Source organism: Myotis myotis, unplaced genomic scaffold, assembly GCF_014108235.1.
Source record: "Myotis myotis isolate mMyoMyo1 unplaced genomic scaffold, mMyoMyo1.p scaffold_m19_p_1, whole genome shotgun sequence".
Lineage (NCBI taxonomy): Eukaryota > Metazoa > Chordata > Mammalia > Chiroptera > Vespertilionidae > Myotis > Myotis myotis.
Genome location: NW_023416313.1, coordinates 75,199,343 through 75,218,139, shown reverse-complemented (window position 1 = coordinate 75,218,139; position 18,797 = coordinate 75,199,343).

Below are 18,797 nucleotides of genomic sequence, written 5' to 3'. Positions count from 1 at the left end.
CCTTTTATTATATAGGATTATATAGGATAGAGGCCTGGTGCATGGGTGGGGGCCAGCTGGTTTGCCCTGAAGGGTGTCCTGGATCAGGGTGGGGGTCCTGCTGGGGTGCCTGGCCAGCCTGGGTGAGGGGCTGATAGATGTTTGCAGGCTGGCCATGGCCCCCAGCCACCCAAGCTCCCAGTGGAGGCTGGCTGAATCAGGTATCTGGGATTTATTGATCTTCTATAATTGAAACTTTGTTGCCTTGAGCAGAGGCCACAGCTGGCCAGGGCAGGCAGAAAGCTTGGCATCCTCCATCGCCAGGGCAACCAAGCCTCCTGCTTGCTCCAGCTCCGTGCCTACCAGCTACCATCTTGGTTGGGTTAATTTGCATATACACTCTGATTGGCTGGTGGGAGTGGCTTGGGACGTAGCAAAAGGTGCGGTCAATTTGCATGTTTCTCTTTTATTAGATTAGATGCATGCATACAAGTCCTTTGGTAGATCTCTTACACCCCCACCCTCACCCTCCCCTGTCTTTCCTCTGAAGATTGACGGCCTGTTAGATGCTTCTATGTCTCTGGATCTATTTTTGTTCATCAGTTTATGATGTTCTTTATATTCCAGAAATGAGAGAGATCATACGATACTTTTCTTTCTCCAAGTGGCTTATTTTGCTTAGCCTAATGCTCTCCAGGTCCATCCATTTTGTTGCATAGCAGCATAGTACTCCATTGTGTAGATGTACTACAGTTTTCTAATCCACTCATCTGCTGATGGGCACTTAGGCTGTTTCCAAATCTTAGCTATGGTAAATTGTGCTGCTATGAACGTAGGAGTGCATATATTCTTTCTGATTGGTGTTTCTGGTTTCTTGGGATATATTCCTAGAAGTGGGATTACTGGGTCAGATGGGAGTTCCATTTTTAATTTTTTGAGGAAACTCCATACTGTTTTCCACAGTGGCTGCACCAGTCTGCATTCCCACCAGCAGTGCACGAGGGTTCCTTTTTCTCCACATCCTCACCGGCACTTGTTTGTTGATTTGTTGATGATAGCCATTCTGACAGGTGTGAGATGGTACCTCATTGTTGTTTTGATTTGCATCTCTTGGATGATTGGTGACTTTGAGCATGTTTTCATATGTCTCTTGGCCTTCTGTATGTCCTCTTTCAAAATATGTCTGTTTAAGCCCTTTGCCCATTTTTTGATTGGATTGTTCATTTTCCTTTTGTTAAGATGTATGAGTTCCCTATAAATTTTGGAGATAAGGCTGTTATTGGATATAACATTGGCAAATATGTTCTCCCATGCAGTGGGCTTTCTTGTTGTTTTGTTGATGGTTTCTTTTGCTGTGTAGAAGCTTTTTATTTTGATGTAGTCTCGTTTGTTTATTTTATCCTTAGTATCCATTGCCCTAGGAGCTGTATCGGTAAAAATATTACTACGACATATGTCTGATATTTTGCTGCCTATGAATTCTTGTAGGATTTTTATAGATTCCTGTCTTCCATTGAAGTCCGTTATCCACTTTGAGTTTGTTTTTGTGTATGGTGTAAGTTGGTGGTCTAGTTTCATTTTTTTGCATGTATCTGTCCAATTTTCCCAACACCATTTATTGAAGAGACTGTCTTGATTCCATTGTATGCTCTTGTGTCCTTTGTCAAATATTCATTGAGCATAATGGCTTGGGTCAATTTCTGGGTTCTCTGTTCTGTTTCATTGGTCTATATGTCTGTTCTTGAACCGGGGCTTTCTAATACAGCTTGATATTTGGTACTGTGAGCCTTCCAACTTTGTTCTTCTTTCTCAGGATTGCTGCCTTGGACCCCATTTCTTGATGGAGATGTAGCAGGGTTCTAAAAGACCTGGTGAGATCAGAAATACTGCCACTAAAATTTTTGGAAAATACAATCTGCTACACAGAGTGTTGTTCCTGCCAAGTTACTTTGAATCTGAGTCTCTTATTTCTACTCAGTAAAGAGATTGAGTTGGACCAGATGATCTCCAGGAGCCTCTTCAGGTCATACATTTGGGGACCCTGTAAATGAGTCCGTCCATCCTCACACTTTACAACATGAGACCCTGTTCCTGACAAATTCTCTGAAACCACATCCTGTACAGTGGTCACCACATCATTCTAGTCTCTTCTCAACATGTGTCATCTGAAGACAGTGCTTTTTGTGGATATTCCCTGGAGGTCTCCTAGATGCAGGGAGCTAGGGAATAGAAAGTTCATTCAAATCAGTTTCTTTTGTGATGGAAGGATCCAACCATAGTAATCTGGTTAAACTCTACCATTTCACAAGTAAGATGGAATTCCATAGCGCTAAAGCATACAGTCATATCAGGTTAAGAGAGATGCTTAAAATGAGAGTGTATATAAAAAGAAGCAATTAAGATGGGGAATGATTCTTAAAATCTTGTCACATGAGAAGTGGTTAAATTAATTTTAGCTTGAAAAAAGGAAAACATATGGATAGTACCTTTATTTTTTTAAACATTTTTAAAAATATATTTCTTTATTGATTTCAGAAGGAGAGAGAGAGATAGAAACATCAATGATGAGAGAGAACCATTGATTGGCTGCCTCCTGCACACCCCCTAGTGGGGATCAAGCCCGCAATCCAGGCATGTGCCCTTTGCCAGAATCGAACCTGGGACCCTTCAGTCCACAGGCTGATGCTCTATCCACCAAGCCAAGCCGGCCAGGGCAGGATAGTACCTTTAAATACTTCAATGTACTTCATATGAAAAAAGATTAAATTTCTTTGAGAATGTAAACAGTAATTTGAAAACATGTCTGAAATTTGGGTTATAGGTAGATTCTAGCCTTTATTTCCAATGAGTCTGTGTATGCTAGTTTTGCCTACAGTATATACTAAAAAAGTTTAAGTACCTTAAGTATTTTTTAAATATAGAAAGGGTAGGGAAAATGTCTCATACTTATTTTTCATCCCTTTCTAGAACCAAGTAATATTCTGGGCACAGACTAGATACTTAAATAAATGTTGACTAGTTGATGTTTGTTTGTTATTTGATTATTGATTGATATTTAGTGTTGATACTTTATTGTAGATTGAAATGTACAAGACAGTGACTAAATTAATAGGATTGTGGCATTAGTATACCCTGATAGATTTTTTAATCCATTAACTCCTGTCATTTGAATGAGTGAATTTTCACTGATTAATAGAAATCATACCCTTGTTGCCTCTAGCACCAGGAAGCTCTTTCCAGAGGCTATGCCCTGTTTTTGGGCACGTTGAATTTTTACAGGGCACTCTCAGTGCCCATCTCAGGAAAGAATGAATCACCCTCCAGAAATGAATATGTATAAGGAAGACTTGTATTTTTCTGAATAAAGTCTTGTTTATTCAATTCCCATTTCTACACGGGGTTATGAGAGACTGTGGGAGGGCATGCTAGGGGCACTGGCTGCAAGTAAGTGGGACCTTAGTCCCAGAGGCGAGGCTTTAGAGAGCAACCTCCTATACTACCAACTTCCTGGTGTGGTAACACCTGTGTTTTCACAGCAGAGAAAACACAGCAGCTCCGCATGTGGTTAACTGAATACAATTAGGAGATCTTCAGCTTTCAAAACCAAGTATGAGTCCAGAAACACGATTTTATTTGACCTGTCCATCATCCTTAATTCTCCTCTGGCTGCAGGCATTTCTGTTGCTGGGAGTCAGCTCTCTGCATAGCAGTCACTGCACTGAATGGCAATGATTTTTAATTCTCTTATGGCACAGTTAGCACTGGGTGGCAGGTGCAGGCAGTTGTTTGCCATTATGTTTGTAGGTGGTGCCCACTAAGAAGCAGAGCAGGGGAAAGCTTTGCCTGGTCCCAGAGCTCTTCTAATGCTGTGTATACGGGAGATTATGGACCACGGTGGCCAGGAAAGACTTTTCTTTTTTTCTTTTGACCTGGGATTTATTAAAGATACACCTGTCAGTTGTGAAAAAAAAAATAGCCTGAATATGCCTCAATCAATTAATTGCCAAAGTACCCTGAAAAGATAATGTACTTTATCATTTATGATCTGATCATTATTACCATTATCACCATTCTTAAGTATTAATACAATGACAACAGTATTAAGGAAGAGTTGATGAGCACTGAAGTCATTTAAACTGTCCTTTTAAAAATAACAATTAAATAAGACCTGTACTTGGAAAACTACAGGACATTGAAAAAAGAGATAGAGGAAGACATAAACAAATGGAAGAACATACCATGTTTATGGATTGGTAGAATCAACATCATTAAAATATCCATAATACCCAAAGCAATCTACAGATTCAGTGCAATCCCCATTAAAATACCAAAGGCATATTTCAAAGATCTAAAACAAACTCTCCAAAAATTCATCTGGAATAAAAAAAGACCCCACAGCAATCCTGAGAAAGAAGAACAAAGTTGGAGGGATCACAATATTATATATTAAGCTATATTACCACGCCACGGTTCTCAAAACTGCCTGGTATTGGCACAAGAACAGACATATAGACCAATGAAACAGAACAGAGAACCCAGAAATTGACCCAAGCCATTATGCTCAATGAATATTTGACAAAGGACGCAAGAGCATACAATGGAGTCAAAACAGTCTCTTCAATAAATGGTGCTGGGAAATTTGGTCAGATACGTGCAAAAAAAAATGAAACTAGATCACCAGCTTACACCATGCACAAAAACAAACTCAAAATGGCTAAAAGACTTAAATGTAAGAGGGGAAACCATAAAAATCCTACAAGACTCCATAGGAAGCAAAATAGCAGACATTTGTAGTAGTAATATCTTTACTGATACTGCTCCTAGGGTAATGGAGACTAAAGAGAAAATAAACAAATGAAACTACATCAAAATGAAAAGCTTCTGCACAGCATGAGAAACCACCAACAATACATCAAGAAAGCCCACTGCATGTGAGAACATATTTGCCAATGCTATTTCAGATAAGGGTTTAATATCCAAAATTTATAGAGAACTCATACAACTTAACAAAAGGAAAATAAATGATCCAATAAAAAAATGGGCAAAGGACCTAAATATAAAATTTTTAAAAGAGGACATACAAAGGGCCATACAGAAGGCAAGAGACACATGAAAACATGCTCAAAGTCACAAATTATTTGAGAGATGCAAATCATAACAACAATGAGGTACCATCTCATACGTGTTAGAATGGCTATCATCAACAAATCAACAAACGACAAGTGCTGGAGAGGATGTGGGAAAAAAAGGAACCCTCATGCACTGCTGGTGGGAATGCAGACTGGTGCAGCCACTGTGGAGAACAGTATGGAGTTTCCTCAAAAAATTAAAAATGGGACTCCCATTTGACCCAGTGATCCCACTTCCAGGAATATATCCCAAGAAACCAGAAACACCAATCAGAAAGAATATATGCACCCCTATGTTCATAGCAGCACAATTTACAATAGCTAAGATTTGGAAACAGACTAAGTGCCCATCAGCAGATGAGTGGATTAGAAAACTGTGGTACATCTACACAATGGAATATTATGCCGCTATAAAAAAGAAGGAACTTTTACCATTTGCAACAGTATGGAAGGAACGAGAAAGCATTATGCTAAGCGAAATAAGCCAGTCGGAGAAAGATGAATAACACATGATCTCACTCATATGTGGGATATAATGATCAACATAATTTGATGAACAAAAATAGAGCCAGAGACAAATGGCAGGGGAGGTGTGTGTGTGTGTGTGTGTGGGGGGGGTGCGGGTTAGAGAGCAACCAAAGGACTTGTATGCATGCATATTAATATAACCAATGGACACAGACACTGGGGCAATGGGGGCTTGCCCAGGGTGGGAATGGCTGGGTGGGTAGGTGGGGGTTCAATCAGGGAAAAAGGAGACATATGTAAAACTTTAGACAATAAGAAAAATAACAATTAAATAGATTTTCTCAAGGAACAATTGAGGAATAATATGGCCAATGGTCTTGTCTATCCTATGCCTCTAAACAATCAGTTTAGTATATTAGTTACAAAATGGTCATTTGACAAAATTTTAAACTAACTAGTCCTGATTTACATATATGTCTCACATTTGGGCTATAAATTGAGTCCAACTTTTATTTTCAATGAGTCTGTATGTTAGTTTTGCCTACAGTATATAATCAAACGTTTTTATTAGGTGAATTATGTACTAAACATTGACTAGATATTTGGCTTTGCTCCTTGTGTGGTGACTTTAGGTGGATGTAACCCAAAACTCAAGCTGAGTCTCCTTAATGTGGTGACAATTGCAGTGACTGAGCTGTTATGTTTCTTCCAATTTGCCGGCGTGTTTTATGGGCACACAGTGGAATACATTTTGTTGGATGCATGTTAAAACCATATTTTGTTAATTAGAAGCCTATAATAAATGCATCACTCATTTTTATGGCATATGAGTGAGTCTACTTGATTCAGAAAATTGGGCATCTGGCTCTGATTAGGTCTCCTGGGATGGTTGTGGACATTCCTTCATCCCTCTTTTCTCACCTGTTTGGGAAGAATTAGGATGGAAACTTTACTTCTGTAGAGAGAATGTGAAAGGGTGGATTTTGATGATTGTAAACTGGGTTGCCCGGGATGCATATAGCAAGCTGGACAAATAGCCAAGGCATCAGAATCCCAATAGGATTTGCAAAGCTTGCAAGATTTGACACCTTTTTTTTTCTACTTGTGGAAAATATCAAACTACATGCCTCCTCAAATTGTTAATGGAATGAGGTATTGTATAAATAATTAAATATGCTATATGCATAGCAATGTTGGAAGAAAGTGTTATTTACCTACTGTGTTTGTTCAAATACAGACTGAGGACCAGCATATAGTAGATTATATCTGGACAACTTTTAAACAGGAGCTTAGATTGGTGACTTTTAGGTTTGTATGGCCTTTATATGCTGGGGATGATCATAGGTTGTCAGAAACAGTTCTTTCTCTGAAGCCTGTCTTGGTGTGCTTGTTGACCTCAAAATTTTGAAATATATTGTTATTATGAAGAATAAGGACAGACTATTTTCCTGACTAGGCTAGGGAAAATCTTGGGAACTTGAGTCTTCTAATGCACAGGACTCTATAATAGAACCTAAAAAAGCTCCCCTCACTCACTTATTAATCAAATATCTATTCAATCCTACTAAATACAACACTCTTGCTCTGTGTGCTGAGATGTAAAATGCTGTATACAGCACTGCCTTCCCTTAGAAGTACTCATAGCCTGATTTATGTAGCCTCATAATAGAAGGGAGAGGAATATGTCTGTTTTATGTGTGTTTAGTCCTTCATGTAATCATAATTTGATAAATGCTTATTGGACATTTTTGTTAGGTGGTGGAAGTAAAAAATAATGATTAAAATACATATATTTTAAGTGCTTAGAATTTGATGAGAAAAATAAGATGAACAGATAACCTGAATCCTGAATACAGTGAGAGAGAGAGAGAGAGAGAGAGAGAGAGAGAGAGAGAGAGAGAGAGAGAGAGATGTGTTGGGAGCATAAACCAAATTCAATGATCTCTAAGTTCACAACCTGTAGGAGGTGCTCAAGGGGGTCATATTCCATTTCTTTAGGCTATTCACTCTCCCACTCTCTATTAGATAACTATTTCGCACCTCCTCTTTCACCCAACACCGTGGCTAGTGATCATGCTTCCTAAAACATTAAGAAACTAAAAACGATCATAAAAACTTCCTAGTGTCTCCACCAGCACAACTATGACCCTATCAGTATCTTCTGTTTGGACAAAATAGATGAACTGTTCCTTCTTCAACGTAAGGCCAATCTCTCTTTTATATTAGATCTAATTCCCTCTGACCTACTCAAGAACATCACTTCAACATCTATCTCATGCATTATCAAACATTTCTCTGTTTGAATCTTTCCCATTAGCATCAAAGTTGCTGAAATATCTCTTGTCTAAAAAATTTCTTTCATTGATGCCACTGTTTTCCTGAATTTTTTTTATAACAGAATTCTTGGAGAGAATTTTTTTACAATCACCCTCTTCACTTCTTACCATCTTATTCTTTCTTAAGCAATTCCAATCAGGATTTGCCTCCACCACATGACAAAATGTTTTCTCAAGGTTATCAATGACCTTCTTGCTACTAAGTTTAGGGAGTGGTTAATTCTTACTTCATAGCTCTTGACCCATTTTACACGGTTGGTCCTCTTTATTGAAAAATTTGCTTCATGTGGTTTAGGACACCACACTCAACTCTTCTTTATTGACCCAATATTTAAATATTAGAGTGTCCCAGGGCCCAGTCTTTTAATCTCTCTGTTCTCTCTATATTCACTCCCTGAGTGATTCCATCCAATCTTATGGCTTTAAATACCTGACAACCCACTCCTCATTTATATCTCTAAGCTAGACTTCTCCCTTAAACTCCAAACTTGAATATCCAACTGCTTAGTCCTTGTGTCCACTAGGATGTCTAATTGATATCTTAAATATGTCTTGTACAAAAAGTGTCTGATTTTCCCCCTTGCTCCCATTTCAACCTGCTCCTCCCAGTCTCCATCCTCTCAAGAAATCATTTCTTCATTCTCCATGTCAGCCAGCAAACAATCTTGGAGTTATCCTAGACTCCTACAGCTCATATATTAGCAAAACTTATCTTCAAAGTGCATCTTGATTCTGACACTTTTGTCCTATCCACCCTTCCCTCTATTTAAGCCACCAACACTTCTTAGCTATACAAATGGAGTAACTCCCTTAACTGGCAACCCTGCATCTGCTACTGTCTTCTCTTCCATTATTCTCTATACAGGAATTCTTTTCTATAAATCTGACTATGACACTTATGCTCAAAGTGCTCTAAAAGCTTCTCCTGTCATTCAAAGAACAGGCCCCGTCCTTTGCCTGTTCTGTAAGCCTCTGCCTTCTGTGATTCCCCCTCCCTATTACCTTCCTAACCTTATTTCCTGCACTTTGCCCCTTGTTCACTTCACTCAGCTTACTGTCCTTCTGGAGGGGTTTAGAACATGTCAAGTAAGTTCTCACCTTAAGGCCTATGTTCTTTATCTGGTATCTTATGTGATTCAAAGTCTTGTTTCCTTCAAGTCCCTGCTCAATCTCACCTCTTAATGAAGTCTTCCCTGAGCAGCCTAATTTAAATAACAATGCCCCTTCTACCCCTTGCTCTCTTTTCTTCCACTCAAACAGGAGCTCTCTGAAGGTAGAGATTTCAGTCAATTTTGTTGAATGCTGTATCCTCAGTGCTTAGAACAGCACCTGGCCATAGTAGATGTTCAATTAATAATTGTTAAGTGGATAAATAAATGAATGGCCAAAGTACTGTGAAAACATAAAGGACCATAGGATTATTTTTGTATGGAGAGTACTGTAAAGGCTTCATGGACAAAGTTGACTGATGAAGTGGACTTTACACTTTGCAAGAGGTGATAGGAGGTATGTTTCTTTGCTGGTTTGTGCAGGAAAATGTTAAAAGCAAATTGTGACCTACACTGGGGCATGATATTGATAGAATGTAAGCCCTTGAAAATTAAGGCCCATTTTCCAATAGGTGACAGAAGCCAGCAGACTTATTTATGCATAGGAGGGAGGCCGAGGCCATCCACTTTAGATCTCAGAAGGTAACCTTGTTGGGAGTTTGGGGGAATAATGGGCCAGTGGTACAGTGTGAAGAACTGGGAGAGTGAAGACTTTGGATATATTAGGAGATGAACACGATTGCTCAAGAAAAAAATGCCTGAAAGACTTGGGATTAAGCCTAGATTTAGCTTTCGTGTCCAGAAATATGGTGATAATACTTAAGGATATCAGCTCCAGTTTCAGACAAAGCATTTAGCCACTTCACATATGAAAGCCCAGGTTACAGCTGAGGGGTATTTGGTAGTTTGCCATCTTGGTAGACAAGTCTGGATGGTAGGGCCAATGTTTGCAGTCAAGCTCAATTCTTTACTGGGTGGTGGTGGTGGTGAGGGTGTGCAGTACTTACAGATGGTGTCTGGAGGGACAGCACTCCACCCCACCCCAACATGTTTCAGAATGTGTGTGAATGCTGAATCATGGATTAGATGGGTCCTAGGGCTGATTCAATAGGGTACTTTGTATATTCTGTGAACTCTCTTTATTTTCATGCTCCACATTTCTCAATTATAACTAAGCCAATATACAGTTCTTTTGGCAGTATCCTGTCAATATCTTTTACTTCCACAATGGATTGGCATATAATTGATACAGTCTCTTGTCTGTCTTGTTGATTGACAATGATTGCCATTGTAGGACTGATTCATGGTGATTTGCATGGATTTCTAAAAGGCTGACATTGCTGGCCCAGCCGAAACATGGTTCTAGTCATTTAAAAAATTCAGTTAGCATTTCAAATCACTGAATATAAATATATGTATATAATACAGTTGAGCCCTTGTTACATGTCTACCAAGAAAAGTAAGTTTTATAGACAGTAAAGTTGCTGAGAAAATTAGAAAGTCATTTTACAGATTTTAATCCCAAATTCTATATAGGAAGTAAAACTTTCACCAGTACAAAAGAGAAGAAAAAACAAAACAAGAAAAAGGCAAACACGCATGGTTTAGAAAAAGGATAGCTATTTCTTTTCTTAACCTGGTTAAACTGAAATTCATATCAACACATTTGAACTTAAACTGTGGTTTTCTTTCAGTAAAATGATGACTGGTATTGTGGTAGAGTTGACATGTATGCAAGCAGTTTGACATTTCTTTCTTATTCTAATTTTCCTTAAATCAATACAACACTGTCTTCTACTTGAACCTGGCCTAAAGACCACTCTTCACCTTTTTTTTTATTCTTTTTTCTTTAACCCTGGAGTTTTTGTTTTTTGGTTTCCCCTCCCTAATCCTGGTTTTGGCAGTTTTTTCTCCCCTATCAGCAGAGGAGAAGTTCTTTTAGTGGTTAAAGCTTTTGGTGACTATGTTCCTAGGTCTCCTAACTGCTTTTTCTCTCCTTGGATTAACTTCGCTTGTTCATTTTCATTCTAGCTTTGCTTAGTGTAACTGGCATTTCAGTACCCCATTGTGTTGTTTTCACGGTCTTCTTTCTGTTTTCCTTTTTATTCCAATGAAATATTTTATTCACAGAGAAGATATTGAAAGCAAGATGGTGTTTCTCCCAACCACTTCCTTTCCTTAAGTTTCTATCTTTCCTGTATGCACCTGCAAAGTTGGAAACAAAATGCAGTTCTGGGACTGGGATTTGCTGTTCAACACGGGTTGGAAAGGGAAAACCTACCTGATTGTTTCCTGCTGAGACCTATGCAGGATTGCAGAGGAGGCACCATCCCCCAGGAAAATATTCCTCTTGAAAATATTCAGGCAGTACTCAAGCCCTGACTCCTTTACTAACCTCAGGGTAACCTTGAGTCTGTCACCAAATCTATCTGACCCCTGATTTTCTTAATTGCAAAATGGCAATGATAACACCCACTCAGTAACACTGTTGTGAAGGGTAGGTGAGCAACACACATGATATCCTTATTTATCCTGATATACAGTGCCAGAAATCTTTGCTGTTAGTGTCATTCTTTACATTGTATCTGAGAACCTCAGTGGCTTTGCTCCCAATTCCAATGGCTTTTCACATTGGTACCTCTAAATATCATCTCTCATGTTTTCATTGCTGCTGTTCTGCCTACATGTCAGTTTCCCCCTTTTGTTTGTGTGAATCCTTTTCTCCCTGCCCTCTTACTAGGCCACCTCTTCCATACCCCAAGATTGGCAGTCTGGATTATCATCTGTGTTTGTTTCCAGTTCTCTCCACACATCATGTTCTGCCTGTTGGACTAGACTTTCTTCCAGCACCTGATTCTGGCTCTGCTTCCCCGGTAGCTGCTCCACCCCAGTTGATATGTCCACTTCTAGGTCTTCGCCCCTCCCAGGCAACCCTGCCATGCCATAGGGAAGTGAGCCACACTAAAAAATGTCTGAGATACGGTGTTAGCCTTTCTTTTTTCTCTTCACCTCTTTCTATATATTTAAAAAACGTATTTCTTTTCTGAATCTCTTGATTAATCACTTGGGGATTTTTTTCTATAGCACTATAGTTATTTGCCAATTCTCTTCTAGTAGATTATAAATTTCATGAGGATATGGACTTTGTCTTAAACTCTATGTTTCCCTAAATACCTTAAATACTGTGGACACCAGAAATGGCAGGATATATTTGAACATCCCTTTCTGAGAAAAAAGAAGTTAAAGGAGTGAGGCAGCTGTGTTTCAAGGGTTAGAAAACTGTACTATTAAATAAAAGTGAAATGAATATGAATTGTTCACATCAGAAAGAAAGCTATTGAGAAGTAACTTAGCCTCATTGAACCCAAAACATGTTGCAATATAGAGAACTCTAAACACGAATCCATCATCTCCATGGAAGAGAATCCCAGAAGGGAGAATTAAAGTTAGTTACACAGGCAAACATCAGCAGCGAATGGCGGTAACGACTAACATGTGCTGCTGGTGGAGTGAAATGGGCGCAGCTACATAAGACTCACCCACAGTGTAGATTCCAATTCTCAGAAACAGTTTAAGCGCAGCGTTCCTCAAGGCAGGAGGGTAGATCAGATGCATTATAAAGGTCCCTTTCAATCCTATGTTCTTTGATTTTATTATAGCTTTCTTACCTTTTACCCAATGCTTGCGGATTAAAAGACACTTCATCCCTAGTGGGTCACATCTGGTCTGACTCTTAGGGGCCCTAAGTACCCACAATGGTGTTCTAGCATCTGAAGGAACCTCTCAGCCACCAAAGGTGTTCAGGTCATTGGGCTGTACTTTTAATACCTGACCAATAACACTTGCCTTATTAACAATATTTATCCTAACGAGGAATCTCAAGATTTCTCCAAATCATTACTTCCTCTATTCTTAGCCCCCTTGCCCCTTCAAACAAATAAACAAAAACCAAAAACTTACTCAGACTTTTCATGATTAGTTCAGTAAGTATAGAAACATACGTTGTTTGGCAAATTGTGTTGCAAAATGCCAGAACAAAGTGCTGAATAAGTCTCGTTCAAATCATGCATTTGGTATGTTTCTGGTTGGGCTTTGGGTGATTTTCATATCCCCTCTTAGAATGTTGTATTATTCGCACTGAGCTGTTGGCCTGAAGTCATGAGATCAGTTGTGTTTGAGGCCTGTTGCTTGTTAATAGTTAATTGACTTTGGTGTCAATCATAAAGAAGAGATGGGTGGTTATGTAATATCTTTTTATGTTCATATTGGTTCAGACAAAGGCTTAGTCAGTGTTTCACCTCCAGTATTTTAAATCCTTCAGAGAAATAAGGACCAAAAATTTATCAATGGATACTTAGTTAATAGATCTAAAAATGGGAATGCCTCTAAAACTATAGAAAATGTATTTTTCTGCCTTTCTCTGATACTCAGAAGGTCTAATTATAGAAGTGGGGGGAAATATAAAAGTCACGGGGATTGTTATATGGTATCAGAAAAGTGAGGGGATTATGGAAAAAATATAATTTAATACAAACTAAAACACCAATTATGCTAGAAAACATGGAAATTTTCTCTGGGAAGTTGATGGCAGAGAGAAGGCTTAAAAGTTAAGAAAGTAGATGGTGAAAAAAAAGAACAGAATTGAGATGATTCTTCTGGAGGGGCTGCTGGGTGCCTCAACCAGGATACAAAGCCAGGCACACACACTTTCTGCCTGGAGCAACTTTTGAGATTAGGCCACCTGGAGCCAGTCAGGTGCCAGGATATCATTAGCAGAAAAGAGAAGAGATTGTAGGACATTCTTTCTTATTTCTACTTTCCCTAACCAAAAGTAAGTCAAGTAATCTTCAGATTCTGGATTGGATTAGGAATTCCTGAAATCCACTCTCACTATCTGCTTGTTGTCAGAAATGCCTTCAATGGAGCATAAAACCTTTTAACTCCAAAATTAGAAATGAAAAGCGGTATTATCTGGTTGAAAGAGAACTTTGACACTCATTCATGCTGGAGTGCAAGGAGCCAATGAGTGAGTGAATGAATGGATGAAATAATTTGCCTAAATAATTGGTATCTCTTGTCTATGTTGACTTAGAGTGGTAATTAAGCCATGTTGGAGAAAAAGTGTCCATGAAAGTGAGGCTGGCAAAGCCCTGTAACAGTTTAACTGTTTTGCCTGGAGTGTGTTCTTTGTACTTTATATACACACAAACAGACACACACACACACTCACAAATCTCTCTCTCTCCACTCTTACATGATTTATGAGGCTTACTGTCTTCCTGGTTAACTACGGAGGAGGAGAGCTACATGACTTAGGTAACAAACAAACACAGATCAGATTGGGGCTCAAGACCAGTTTTCCCAATTCCTCATACACTTAAGGTGCCTGATATCACTGATCTTTTATTAGTCATGCCTCAAACTCACTGTGCTTTATCTTCACATTTCCTATGCCATTTCAGTCTCTTTGGATTTTGAACCCTTCATGTCAGTCAAGCTGATTTTTGCCTCCATTTCAGCATTTTCTGTCATTGCATTAACATACACAACTACTCTATTAACAAACCAAACCTTCCTTTTATACCTTCTTTTCATGAGCCACATGACCTTTTATTAATATTCTTTGTACAAATCATTGGGTAGAATTAATAAATTCGATGATCATTGTATGTCCTTCAATTTAGCCACTCTGGGGGACATGCTGGTCAGCTAGTCAAAGCCTTACATAGTTCAAGAGGAAATTATTGGGATTTGTGAGTGAAAGTCAAGCACAGGACAGTTTAGGTTTTTTACATTTCCATATTCTATCATTCAAGAGAAAAATGTGAATGTCACAACTGCCTAGTTAATCAAATCATGAAGACTAGGGAGAGCAATGAGTTTCATCTTAAGTTCCAAAATCGCCTGGAGCACTGGGCATGATGACAGACCCAGAGGAGATAAGCATAGTTCCAGGGCTGGCAATTGCCTCCTTAATGTTGAGAAATTTTTAGTTCAAACACAAAAGTTCTCTTTGGTTACTGTTTTGAGCAACACAATCACAGAGAACTGAATCTTTAAACTGGGCTTCTATCTATTATCAGTAGTCCTCAGGCATTTTTCCTTTCTGCCCAGAATTCACTTTGGACCCACATCCTTCCATTCATACTTTCCATGGGAGAAAATATGCCTGGAATTAATGGAACAAATGGTTACAAGTGAAATAAGCTTTATTTTTTATTTTATAAAGGTATATTGTTAATTCCTATCAATGAAATGATATAATCATATTTTATAAACATGAGTCTTGTAAGAGACAAAACTAAAGAACATTGAAGAACCTTCAAGGTCATCTAATGGGAGGGTTGCTACTTAGATCAAATTACCTGGGTAACAGGACTATCAAAAGTGGCCTTTAATGTCCAGATCATAGGAACCTAAGATTATGCCACCAAGATGTCTTTGTTATCTGACCCATAGCTTAATGAAAAAACTTAATAGCTTATACCAGGTCTTTAAAAAGTTCTTAATGACATAAAATATGCAATATGAATTTTTCTCTTTCTAATTAACTATCTCTGATATGTTTCCTCCTGCAAAGCACCAAGCAAATATAAATGTGATCATGTCTAGATACTACAAAGAATATCAGTTACTGCTGCAATTTTGTATAAAAACACACAGTGATTTTTCTAGGTGAGTCAATGAACACATTTGGGATATTCCCTGGGAGTATTCTAAATAGGTCTTGGTTATCAAGTTGGCAATTTTATTGTTGAGGAATTTTAATGTTTGATAACATAAAGAATGAAAATTCATTCATGTAGAGATAAGTCTCAAAATCTAGTAATGGAAAAAACCTAGTAAATGAAGAGAAAAATTCCAACTTCTGTTGAGATAAGTTAGATGATCTGAATTTAATTAATTTGCCTGTTCCTCAGAATCATATTTTGACCAAAAAATGTGGAATATATAAAAAGTATAAAGAAGGAAGCAAAAATCACATATAATTTCTTCATCTAGAGATGTTAACTAACAATTATTTGATTCATTGTGTCTTAATTCTTTACCTTCTTCTATTGTTTTGAAATTTTACTTTTGCATGAAAACAATGAATATATCTATATCTATCTATATCTATATCTATATCTATATCTATATCTATATCTATATCTATATCTATATCTATATCTATATCTATATCTATATCATCTATATCTATATCTATCTATATCTATCTATCTATATCTAATCTATATCTATATTTAAAAGGCTAATATGCTAAGTGTCCGACTGTCTGACAGGTCATTATGATCTGCACTGATCACCAGAGGGCAGATACTCTACGTAGGAGATGCCGAGCTGCAGTGACTTGGCAGTGGCAGATGTTGGATGACGCACCCCGAAACCACAGAGGAGGGAACCTGATTCCACCTTCAGCCACGGGTTACGTTGTTGCTGGGGCACCATCGGCCCTGAATCTGGTTTACTGAACACTTGGGTTTGCATTCTACACCCTGTACAACAGCAATTTTGCAGAGTGCCCTCTCACACTCTGGGACCCCTTGGGGGATGTTGGAGAGCCTGTTTCCGCCCGATCCCCACAGGCCAGGCTGAGGGATCCCACCTGCCTGAGGGACCCTGCTCACTCTGCAGACGCTGGGGAAGGACCATGGGGAATGGCTCCAGGGTGTGTCTGGCCTGTCTTACCCAGTCCCGCCTTGCCGGCTACCCCCTAATTAATTTCCTTTCAATGTGCATGAATCCATGTACCGGGTCACTAGTTGTTAATAAAATCATCTCACTATCAGATTAATCAATTTCATGCAAGGTCATCTTTGGGGAGAACTGTCTCTCTTCCTCCATTGTTAATCTTGAATTTAAGGGCCACATTTATGCCACCAATTTTTTCAGCTTTCTCCATAGTTTCATTATGGAACTATTAAATGGTCTTATGAAGAACATAAATTACAACAACCCTAAATAGGATGATTATTAGAATAAGATCCAATATTTGTTGATGGCTTCCTATGTGTCATCAAAAACTATGTAAAATTAATCCTTAGATACTCAAACACTGTATTCTTAGGGGGCATTCCAAGGTAGCTCTTGCAAAAAAAAAACCAAACTTTTTTTTGTTTCCATTTGGGGAGGTGTTGGCATATCTATTTTTATGCCACAACAGTATTTATTCTGGTGCCAAAAAGTTCATTAGATTTAGCCAGTTTTATTTAATCTCAATAATACCTAAATTTTGTGCATGGGCAAACTTTAGTATAATAAAATTCTAACCCTTCCACTTTTAACCTTTTAAATTATTCTCATTGGGTCCTCCCTGCCTCCCCCACCACTCACCTCCCACCTCCCGTGATAATCTCCTCGTTGACTGGAGAAACCCAAGTACATTTACTTTTATTTCCAAAGTGTCCCCAGAGGAGGGCACTAAGCATGTGTAAAGATCCATAAGACCCTGAACCTGGCCTCACAGAAGAGCCCTGTCTTGTTAGTTTTTCTTGCATGGACTCTTCCATGTTTCTGAGAAATAAAAAATAATAATAATTGCCTCAAATTTTCCTATAACCATTTCTAATATTTTCCTGCAGGGAATGGTTTCTATTTTGTTTTTTCTTCACATAAATATGAATTCCAATTCCTGCATGTCTGCAGGCACATAATTATATCTCTGATTTACTCCATAGCATTTATTGAGCACTGTCATAGGCAAGGAAAATACAGAGATGAGTGATACAGTTACTGTCTTAAAGGAGATGCACGTCTAGTGGGAGAGAGTGGGGCAGGGACAGAAATGACAGCGCAGAATAATAGGTGCTATGATTGGACTGAGCATGGTGTCAACGCATCTCAGAGGATGCACTCTCAAATGTGGGGGGTGTCAGGGAAGCTGCTCTTTGTGTGTGTGGCGGGGAACTCACCACATAAATTTTATTCATAACATGACTTCCACTTCTATTCTTGAATTTTTTTTTCTCCCAAGCTCCGTAACCTCTAGTGTACACAGAAGAAAAATGCAGAAGGGATTGAAAACCTTGCTCCAGAAAAGCAATTCAATGTTTCTTTTGAAAATAATGAAAAGAAATATATCAAACTCAGCAGAACACATTTTATTAATAGAAACGGCTGTATACAACCCTGGGTGATTCAATATCAAAAAGAAACAAAAATCCTACAAAGATCTGACATCACAAGGAGATAATAATGTGCCCTGGCCCGCATACCCTGACAGCCCCAAAATTGAAAATGGAAACACAGACACACAGCCCTTGGGGAGCGGTGCATGCCCTTTCATGAAACGCAGGGCTGCAGTGTAATTTCATTTTGCTAGGCATTGCCTGCCATGCGGTGCACCATCTCCGCTGGAGTCCTTTGCTTTATGCTGAAACTCAATGGAAATTGCCATTCTGGAAACTTCTTCGTTTTAGGAGGAGCAGTCTAGAATGATTCCGTGTAATGGAAGTGATCTATAAAATGAATTTCCAACAACAAATACTTTCCGTTTCCCCTTGAAATGTTGAAGTCACAAAGTGCTCAGGTCTTGTGCTTTATGATATTCTATAAGCTTCATGGATCTCAACTGTCTTTCATGGAGAGGGAGGGCCACTCAAGCTGGGGAGTGATACATTAACTTCTAGTTCTTTATCTTAACTATGTTTTCAGGATGTACCACCTTTCTAGGGCTCAGTTATTCTGCAGCACTGATCCCTCCTGTTTCCTGTTGCTCTGGACTTCTTTGGATTGAGCAGCCTTGAGGTTAATAAGAGTCACTGGACCTGTGTTAGCAGAACTGGATGTACATAGGTGGTTCCAGTGGAAATGGGCGTCAATGCCATGGCTGTTCT